The sequence below is a fragment of the Mus pahari genome, chromosome 18 (genome assembly GCF_900095145.1).
Source record: "Mus pahari chromosome 18, PAHARI_EIJ_v1.1, whole genome shotgun sequence".
Taxonomy (NCBI): Eukaryota; Metazoa; Chordata; class Mammalia; order Rodentia; family Muridae; genus Mus; species Mus pahari.
Window position 1 is genome coordinate 36,551,823 of NC_034607.1, and position 9,854 is coordinate 36,561,676.

The 9,854-nt window shown below is 39.7% G+C and overlaps 1 protein-coding gene across 6 annotated transcripts in view; it reads left to right on the forward strand.

The window, feature by feature from the left end:
- Window positions 1–9,854, forward strand: part of Dlgap1 (DLG associated protein 1) — an 809,018-nt gene that overhangs the window by 188,859 nt on the left and 610,305 nt on the right. For 2 of the 6 annotated variants that reach the window (XM_029531372.1, XM_029531369.1), the window contains one exon: window positions 6,345–6,455. The exons of the other annotated variants lie outside the window; for them this stretch is intronic. The gene's annotated coding sequence lies outside the window, so the exon portion shown is untranslated. Of the gene's footprint in view, window positions 1–6,344; window positions 6,456–9,854 lie in introns of those variants that run through there. 6 annotated transcript variants of the gene reach the window in all.

Consider the following 9,854-nt stretch of genomic DNA (forward strand, 5'->3'; position numbering starts at 1 on the left):
AGAGAGAGAGAGAGAGAGAGAGAGAGAGAGAGAGAGAGAGAGAGAGGATGAATGAATGAATGAATCAGAAATCCCTAGATGCCTAAATCCAGGATGTTTACATATTTTACACACAGTATTCAGTATTTGCATATATCCCATGCACATCTACATACACCTTAATTCACCTACAGATTATATAGCACCCAATACAATGTAAATGCTATGTAATTATGACATTATAAAGCATCTGTAAATGTTGAATCCAGACATAAACAATGTAACCATCTTCGTGCTAACTATATAGAACTGTCAACAAAAACTATGATTCATAGATTTTTTTCTTTCTCAGTTTTCATGTGTGTGATGTGTGTATACATGTTTACATGTGGAGAACATGTATGTGAGGGGAAAATGCTCATGGTTGCACATGCATGTGGAAGTCCAAGATCATTGCTAGACATCATCTTTGGATGCTTTTCCTACATTACCCACAGAAGCAAGGCATCTTAGTCAGACTCAGCTCAGAGATGTTGCCACTTGGGCCAGCCAGTGTGACGTGGAGAGCTCGTCTATGTCTTCTGAGGCTGGACTTACATGACTTCACCAAGATCCCCTGAAAATTTGCATGTGTTCTGGGCATCTGAACTTTCACCCTCATGCTTGCATAGTGAGCACTGCATTCACTGAGCCATCTCCACAGCCTTTTACTGATGTTTCAGATCTAAAGCTGGTTCACTCTACAGAGGTAAAACTCAAAGGTATAGAAGAGGTGTGTGTGTGTGTGTGTGTGTGTGTGTGTGTGTGTGTGTGTGTGTGTGTGCGTGTATGCGTGTGTGTGTGCGTGTGCACGTGTGTGCATGTATGAGTGTGTGTGCACGTGTGTGTATGTGTGTGTTTGTGTGTGTGCGTGTGCACGTGTGTGCGTGTGTGTGTGTGTGTGTGTGTATGTGTGTGTGTATGCGAGCCATAGCACCCACAGACACGTGTTACCCGTTAAAGAGTCAGAGTTGAGTAAAATATAGCATGTGAGTATATTTCCTCCTAAAGAAGGCTAAGCTGAGTATGTTCCAGTAAATCTCAGAAACCTAACGAAGTGAAACAAATCCAGGTGATGTAGGATTGCTGCAGAAGTATGATGCTCATTACTAATATGATACTTGATTGGTTGTTGCCACAGGGATGGCCAAGAGAACCATGCATCAGATGGTTTGTGCCTGGCGATGCAGAGAGTCAGCAATTCAACTTGGATTAACATCTCCCTGTGTGTGTATGGCCATGAGATGTCAGAACTCCTTGAGCTTTCTTAGTCCCTTCCTTGCACATACTCAAACCCTGGCTGAAGAAACCAAACCATAATTGGAGTTTTATTTTTTACGTGTTTCCTGCTGTTTATATCTTTCATGCATGCATAAAAGCAAGCAAGCAAAGCATACACACATGCACATGTATGATGTCTTTACACCTTTCTGGTTTCTGTTGCTGCTGCGTATTATACACTCTTCCTTGCACATCTGATAATTTGGAGCTAGGAAGCACAGATGAGAGAACATATAGCCTTTGTCTTTCTGGTTCTGTGTTACCTCACTAGATCTATCCTTTTACCTGAAAGGTTCATGACCTTTCCTTAGAATAAGTCGAAACTTTCCACTTCAGGAAGTCTCTAGTATTTCACATTTAACTTGGTTGTATTTGTATGACTTTTTTGTTTACATAAATAAAAATCTAAATTTATGGCTAGTGTATTTTCTGAAATACTATTTTATATCACTTTACTGTTGGTTTAAGTAATAATTTATTGGATTTAGTTTTAGTCTTGAAGATTGTCTTAGTTAGGGTTTTACTATTGTGAACAGACAGCATGACCAAGGCAAGTCTTATAAAAAAACAAACACATTTAATTGGGGCTGGCTTACAGGTTCAGAGGTTCAGTCCATTATCATCAAAGCGGGAGCATGGCAGCATCCAGACAGGCATGGTGCAGGAGGAGCTGAGAGTTCTACGTCTTCATCCAAAGGCTGCTATTGGAAGACTGACTTCCAGGCAACTGGGGTGAGAGTCTTAAGCCCACATCCACAGTGACACACCTATTCCAACCAGGTCACGCTTCAAGATGCTGCTACTCCCTGGTTCAAGAATATACAAACCATCACAAAGATACAAAATGGAATTTAATGAGAAATACCCTTAGCTTAAGGAAATACCAAACAACTACAGAAAGACATTTGTTCCATTTGTGAGTCATGAACAGTGGGGATTAGCTGCTATGGTTTTACAGAAACACACACGTGCACATGTGTGCGCGTGCATACATATATGTACATATGGTGGGGCAGGGGAGGTGTAAAAATGAAAGTTTTGGAAAGGCACACTTTTGCCCTGCACAATGACGGGAAGGCACTGCTCTGCTGAGTAAAGCATCCATTATGAGGTCAGAAATCGGAGCCTGGAGACCAATGGATGCAAGCGCTGTGTTCCTTTGTCTGCTGCCGTGTCTCCAATTTCTCCCAGCAGATTGCTGCCGTCACTCATAAAGAGCAATGTAAAGCACAGAGAAGCCTGACCCCATGTGTCCAGTCTAAATGCTGGCACAGGGTTTGGATCTAGCACACTTGGCGTGATGGCCATGACATGCTCCACAGGACCCCAGCATCTCTTCCTCATTTTGAGCTGATTGCGGCCCTCCCTGGCCCACTGTGCTCATTTTTAGGCTCCTCTGAATATCTTCCTAGACTGTATTTCTGCAACCCTGTAGGTGAAACAACAATATGAACTAANCAGTACCCCCTGAGCTTGTGTCTCTAGCTGCATATGTAGCAGAAGATGGCCTAATCGGCCATCACTGGGAAGAGAGGCCCNTTGGTCTTGCAAACTTTATATGACCCAGCACAAGGGAAGGCCTGGGCCAAGTAGTGGGAGTGGGTGGGTAGGGGAGCAGGGGCGGGGGGGTATAGGGAACTTTCAGGATAGCATTTGAAATGTAAATAAAGAAAATAATAATAATATTTTTTTTAAAAAAAGAAGGTGACTGACACATTCCTCAAATGGAGGTATATTCTTCAAAAAAAAAAAAAAATAGACTGTATTTCTGAATTGCACTCCCAAGAGAACACATTAGCATGATTGCGCACTGTTGCACTTCCTGGTTGCGGTGGCTGTGTTTCTCCCACAAGGAAGCCACTTCAGGTCACATTTTACCTGTCTTTCTTTCCTCCTTGGGGGCTGTGAAGAATTGAAGGCACTGTAAGGCGTTATTTGATTCTGTGTAGTTTTCTGAAAGGCAGAAGTAGAATCAAATTGGAAAAAAATAATCTTTGTCTCAACTTCCTCCCCGTTTTCATATATGGGCGTGGGCCACTGGGCAACCATTACATAGAACTTTCTATGCCTTCCTGCTTTGCATTGTCCTTAAGATAACAGAGAATACTGTGGTTAAAAGCATCATTTTATATTTGTGGATAGTATTCCCAGATGCAGGACAAGATTCTTCGTTGTAAGAGTGATGTCTTAGGGAAATCTTGATTGACTAGATTTGCCCCACAGACTAACTGCTGAGTGTCTCAGAATCAAGACCTTGGGTCAATCCTCTGCTTATACACTGGGTGACCATGAGCCTTCACTGGGTGTGAATGCCTCCATAATTAGGGCAGTTTGGACCAAGTGTTCTGATTCTAATCAGTCTCAGGCCAAGAGTATCAGTTTCCATGGATTTATTGCTGAGTCCAGAACCCAAGAGCATCTTTATACTCAATATAGAGTCTCTGTGTTGGGTATATGGAGCTGGCAACCATGTCTGAGGATCAGGATTCCCTCTTTGCAGGATGAGAAGGAAACTTCTCAGGAAGTGCTTGTCACAAATCAGACGTGTCCTCTTCCTTATTCTCTACCTCAGCCCTGCCTCATGTGACACAAGATGGGAAAACTATGCCGATGCTCAAAGTTGTTGTGTGCCCACCTAGTATCCAGAGCAGATAGGAGCAAAAGAAGCCAGGGTAATACATGGGAAATAGCTTCAGCTTCTGGATTTTAATATTCTCTAAAGCATACTTCTTTCATAAAATCTGAGAGAGGAAATCCTCCCCTGGTTATAGTACACAGTGGACAACATCCCAAAGCTGAAATAATTGAAGCATCATACAAGGGTAAAAATTGAATTTTTTTTTTTTGTATCCCAAAATGATTTGGCCTTCTCTGACCAAACCATTCAGGGGTTGAGCAGGTACATAAGCTCATTTTGTCCCAAAGTTATTATTATTGAGGGACAAAATTAATGATTACCTTGGGGATTGGTATGTGTTTTTCCATGGGAGTTCTGAGAGCAGGGCGTGTCATGCTTGCTTATGTGAGAATGTTTTTCAATTTCATTCTCTCTCTGACTCGAATCTTCGGCATATCAGAGACCTACTGCTTACTCTCACCCTGTATAGCACCTGACACAGTGTAAATGCTATGCAAATAGTCATAACACTGTTGCTTAGGGAACTGTGGCATAAAAAAAAAACGTGTGCAGCTGAGTATAGATAAAACCATCCTAGCCCTAACACACAGCATGTGTTAAGAACAAAATGCTTTGGAAAAATGCGTTTGATCTAAGGTCAATTCAGTACATAACTGTTCATCCTCTGAAGGGCCAGTGGAAACAGAATTGTTGAAGGTGATTGGCCACAGACTCAGCTGCAATGATACCTTCATATATGTCTTGGGGTTTTCTTTCTTTCTTTTTTTTCCTTCCTCTTTCTTGACTATCCTGAGAAATGAATGCTCCTTTGATATTTGTTCAGAAGCAGAGCAAGTGCGTGAGTACATGCACTTCATCCACTTTTGCACTGCATTTCTAGCCTGCACTTATTCTTCCTTTGGAATTTCAAATAGCAGCCAGCAGCATTAGGCCGTGGCACTTTGAATCAAAATATCAATCTCTAAGTCTGTTCAAAGCATTCTGCTTCTAATATTCTTGAAAATAAGAAAGAAAATGTGGCTTTGTTTAAGGTGGGAAAAGGTGGCTGTGCTTAATGGCAAGGCCCACGCGGTCTGTGGATTCTGCTCTGATGGTCGGTCAGCTCTGGGGTGATAAACCACACTGACATCTTGGGCAGTGTTCCCTTGTCTTGCCATCAGTAAATGTTTTATCTTCAATGGCTGCATTTGAATTCTGCAAAAACTGTTATTTTGGGAATGTAGGGTAAAGCTAGACATTTTGTTTGTCTTGAATAATCTTCTTTCGCTCGTTGAGTATTTGTTTAAAGGGAAATCACAAATCTTTTAAACACCAAAGGCTGCAAGAGGGGTCAGTAGTCCTTTATGTAAAATAGAGTCCAAAAGTTAATGCTGTGAGCAGGCACGGCTGCCATCTTTCTTTCTTCTTCAGCTTTCTTCAGTGTAAGTACACAAGGGAGTCATCATCAGCCACAAATTCCTCAGCTTGCTGCATGAGTACTGATAGGTTTTATTTAATGGTACTCTGTCCCCTGTCAGTCACTCTAGCGGCAGGCTCACTCACACGGACATCTAACTGAAGAGGCTTGATGTGCACACTCCCAATCTCAGAGGGATGAAAGTAAGACAGAACATAATGGAGAGGGACTTTGAAGTTCTACAGATACCTTCCTCCCCATGGGAGTTTTCCAAGGCTCTCAAAGCAGTACACAAGATGCTTCCCCAGTGGCGAAGTAGCTGCTCTAGTCCCTGGAGGGATTCTCTGCTTGACTGGCATGGGAAGTCCTGTTTCATTATATAATCCTTTTGGTTCTAGGTGCCAATATATGTTTGCACAAATATTTTGTACTCATGTATTACTCATATTTGCTGACTCAGGATATATGGGTGCAATCTTTCCAAACCACAGGGTTTAATTATTTTCTTCTTCATGGGAATCTGCTTTTAAGTAATTTATGCAGTGGAAATTCATTTTGAAATCTTGTTTTATATGCCAGCTTTACTGTCAGAATCTGTTGGATATAAGGGACATATTTTCACTACTACTCCTGGGAAATTATATAGAATTGATGTCAAAACAGCCTTTCTCCTAGTTTGAAGTCATTTTTCAGTAAAAATCCTGCTTAAGAACAAGGGTCATAGGCACAAGAAGGTAATGAGAACAAATGTCCCAAAGGCAGAAGAAAATAGTGTTTAGGCATTAATGAAACATGATATACAAACTGTGGGACAATCATTCACAACTGTAGTGCCCACCATGCTGGGATCAGGACTCCTCAGGCGCAGACAAGGAGTCACTTGGCAGCCCATGGGAGCGTCTTTTGCTCTTTTAACCACTCGGAGGAGGTGATAGCAGGGTGGTACCCAGAGCACAATTATGTTTGGCACAAATTATCAACACCAAGGTTGCTCTGCTTTCTCTTATGCAGCTGCTGTTGATGAAGGGAAAGGACGATCCAGGAGTAAGGGAAAGAGTGTCCCCAGGCATCTGCAGACCCAGCTCTTCCCCCAGCCAAGATCAGCATCCATTAGGTTTACAGGTACGAGTTGTTTAGTGCAGTGTTGGTTCTGTTCACTAACGAGGCACAGGGATGTCAAGTGGCCTGTCTGAATAGGTGACTGGAGTACACAACATTAGATGCTGTTAGGTGTAATGTGGGTAACAGAATGGAAAGGCAGGGGAAGAAGTGTTCCTCACTACAGGCTGATATGGAGATGCTGAAACTGAGAAACAGATCTACTGTTCGTTATTACTGTTCGTTATTACTGGACTGACATGGTACAGGCTGTATCTGCTGCTTGTCTGGGAAAGCCTGCTTTGCGTAGACCTTATTCACTTCCTTTTCCTTTCCCAGAACATTCAAACGAGTCAAGCCATTAATTTGATGGACTCTTTATTATCACTAAGTATCCAGGTACGCATTCAGTCTTTGCAATCCAAGACTTTTCCTTAATTCGACAGGACAGAATTTCACTAATGATCCATTCATTCAAAAATCTCTATATTAAGCTCCTACTGTGTGCCAGACAATGTCCCCGGCTATGGAAATAAGTGATGAACGAAAGAGTCTAAAACCTGTCTTCATCCATTCAGTATTCTATACAGAATATATAGTGAGGAATGATATATTATTACACGTACATCTGTATGCCATATACTTGTAAGTGGGATAGAAAAAATTAAAGCAGGAGAGGGTGAATGGAATAGCTTAGGATTTCCATACATGGGAAAGGGGTTCCATCCCTCACTGTGGAGGGCATCCCTACATAGCTGGTCTTAGATGCTCAACAGTCTCTGGATATGGACATGTCACAGGCTGAGATGGAACATACAGAGTGAACAGTATGTTCTTGGGCAGGAGGACTCATGAGTGTGCATGAAACCGAAAAGTTACCTCACATGTACAAACAACATAGACTGCGATGAGTAATAAGGACAGACCATTGAGGTATTTGTGAACAAAATGACGTAGTCTGGTTGACTTTCAAGGGATTGCTTCACTGTATTGAGGGTGACTACAAAGGAGAGAAAGTCGGAGGATGTTTATGAACTTGAAAATCATTTTTAAACAATTAAATTGGAAATTTTGTATTATATACCCGAGTTGCATTGAAAAAATATATTGCCTATTTTCTTTTGTTGATGACATTAACATAATAGATTAGAAACACAAAACTTATTTATCATGACCTAATTACTAAATTTAATAATAAGGTATAAAATTCACACACACACACACAAACACACACACATATATATATATATATATATATATATATATATATATATATATATATATATATATATATATATATATATATAGAGAGAGAGAGAGAGAGAGAGAGAGAGAGAATCTTATTTCTGTACCATCATATATGTGAAAGTATATAAAATATGTTATACGTTTTATACTTTTAAATAACATATTTCATTATATTGGCTATGTATCCAATAATATATACTCATATGTATTTATTGCTTAACATCATAATATGTGTATGTAGCATAAACCCTGAATGCATGTAATTCAAATCATTAATTAAACACAGTATACTAGAACTCCTCAAGTTATTAATTGTCAAGGCCTACAATACAAATAAAAGTGTTAGGGTATGAAAATTGAAACATTACATTTCATAATCCTAACATAGTAAGTTGCTTTTAGAATGAAAATATTTCATTTATTTGAGTGACAAAAATACAATCATAAGATAATAAATTTGATTTAAATATTTCTTTTGTTTCAATAAATGAGATGTTTATCTGAGTTCAATCCATATTAATCAAAATTAAGTAGACATTCAGGTAGAATCGACAAGGCAGGAGTTGAATAGATAGTACTGAAGTCACCTGAAGCCCACCTTTGTGTTCTCCTTCATTCATGTTAACAGTATCTAAATGTCTCAAATCTTCTCTTGAATTATTCAATAAATTAAGCCATCTCTGTAAAGAAATGATGTCACAGGCAGTTATTTAAGGGAGAGCACCATTTGCAAACCAGATTGGCTAGGAGATAATTGAGAAGTCAAGAAAGTTTTCCTTTAGGATAGTAAGCCCTTGTTGAGTGAAATAAAATGTACACCAGACTCCAAGACATAAATACTGTAAAAAAATTGAAAATGTGGGGTCCCAGCTGCTGCCATCTGTCCTCTGTCTCACTGAGAAGGTGATAATTTCCTTTGGGTTTGAGAGACATTGATGTCTACTTAGCTCATTAGTGCAGAACTAAACCCAAGATAGACTTTGCAAGAGACAGAGCTGTTTGTTTGTAGCATCATCACATTTTAACATAAGCCAGTATTCCTAGAGACCCAAAGGATTCTGGGACATCTTGGATAAGACATTTTTATCTTATAGACCTTTACTACTTTGAAATCAGATATAATTTAATGAAATTGATTCATCTCTCCTCCTCTCTGGTCTCTCTTACAGGAAGCAGCAAAGTAAAATGAGTTCACAAATGTCACTGAGAGTTTTAAAGTAACTGCCATGTGGTTATCTAGAATGAGCCTCTTACCTCACCCTTGTCTTTACTGCGCTTGCTTTATTCTGTCATGTGCTGCAGGATTCTGTTTCCTGTTCCAAGTAATTTTCCTGAAGTTTAAAAATCCCCCAAATCAAGGAGATAGATGGCATTAGAAAGGTGGGCATTCTGAGGGGTACACACAAGCACTCTACCCTTTCAATCTGAGTTGGAGCACAGTGGCCTCCCCTGGCTGCTCTGTCCCTGCGGAAGCTTGAACCTCTCCCTGATGGGAAAGCTGGTAGCGTGTTATCTGTTGAACTTTCAGTACTTAGAAATTAGAACTTACGGTTTTATTAAAGACAGATACAGTACCACTTCGTCCATGAGAATATTCCAAAGCTCTGGGTGTTTTAGAAAACATGGCCCATTTTTAAAACAAAATAAATAAATAAATATAGGTTTTCGATGAAGAAAACCAAAAGACTGTAAAATGAAAAACTGGTAATAGAGATTAACTACCAGTTATTATACAACAGGATGGAATGATTTTAAATAGTAGAAATATTTACTTTAAATTGAGATTGCATGTTCTGGAGTTATATCAATGCATTCTGTTATCACATAAAATCACATACACAATTACAGTTAATCTTGGTTCAAGAAGTAATAAATAGAATTTGTTTGACTTGCTCGAAATAACAACTGCCATGATTTTCTCCAACAGAGGTTGAAAAATTGTTTAGAATATGTTTTAGTATCTATGCCAAGAATTTCATAAACCTGAATTTTTAGCTTGTTTATGTTGTTCTTACTAGCCAATATATGACATATGTCCTTGAGATACTTAAAGACATGGTTGGAAGGACAGACAGACAGACAAAGAGACACATACACACATACTCTCTCTCTCTCTCTCTCTTTCTCTCTCTCTCTCTCTCTCTCTCTCTCTCTCTCTCTCTCTCTCTCTCTCTC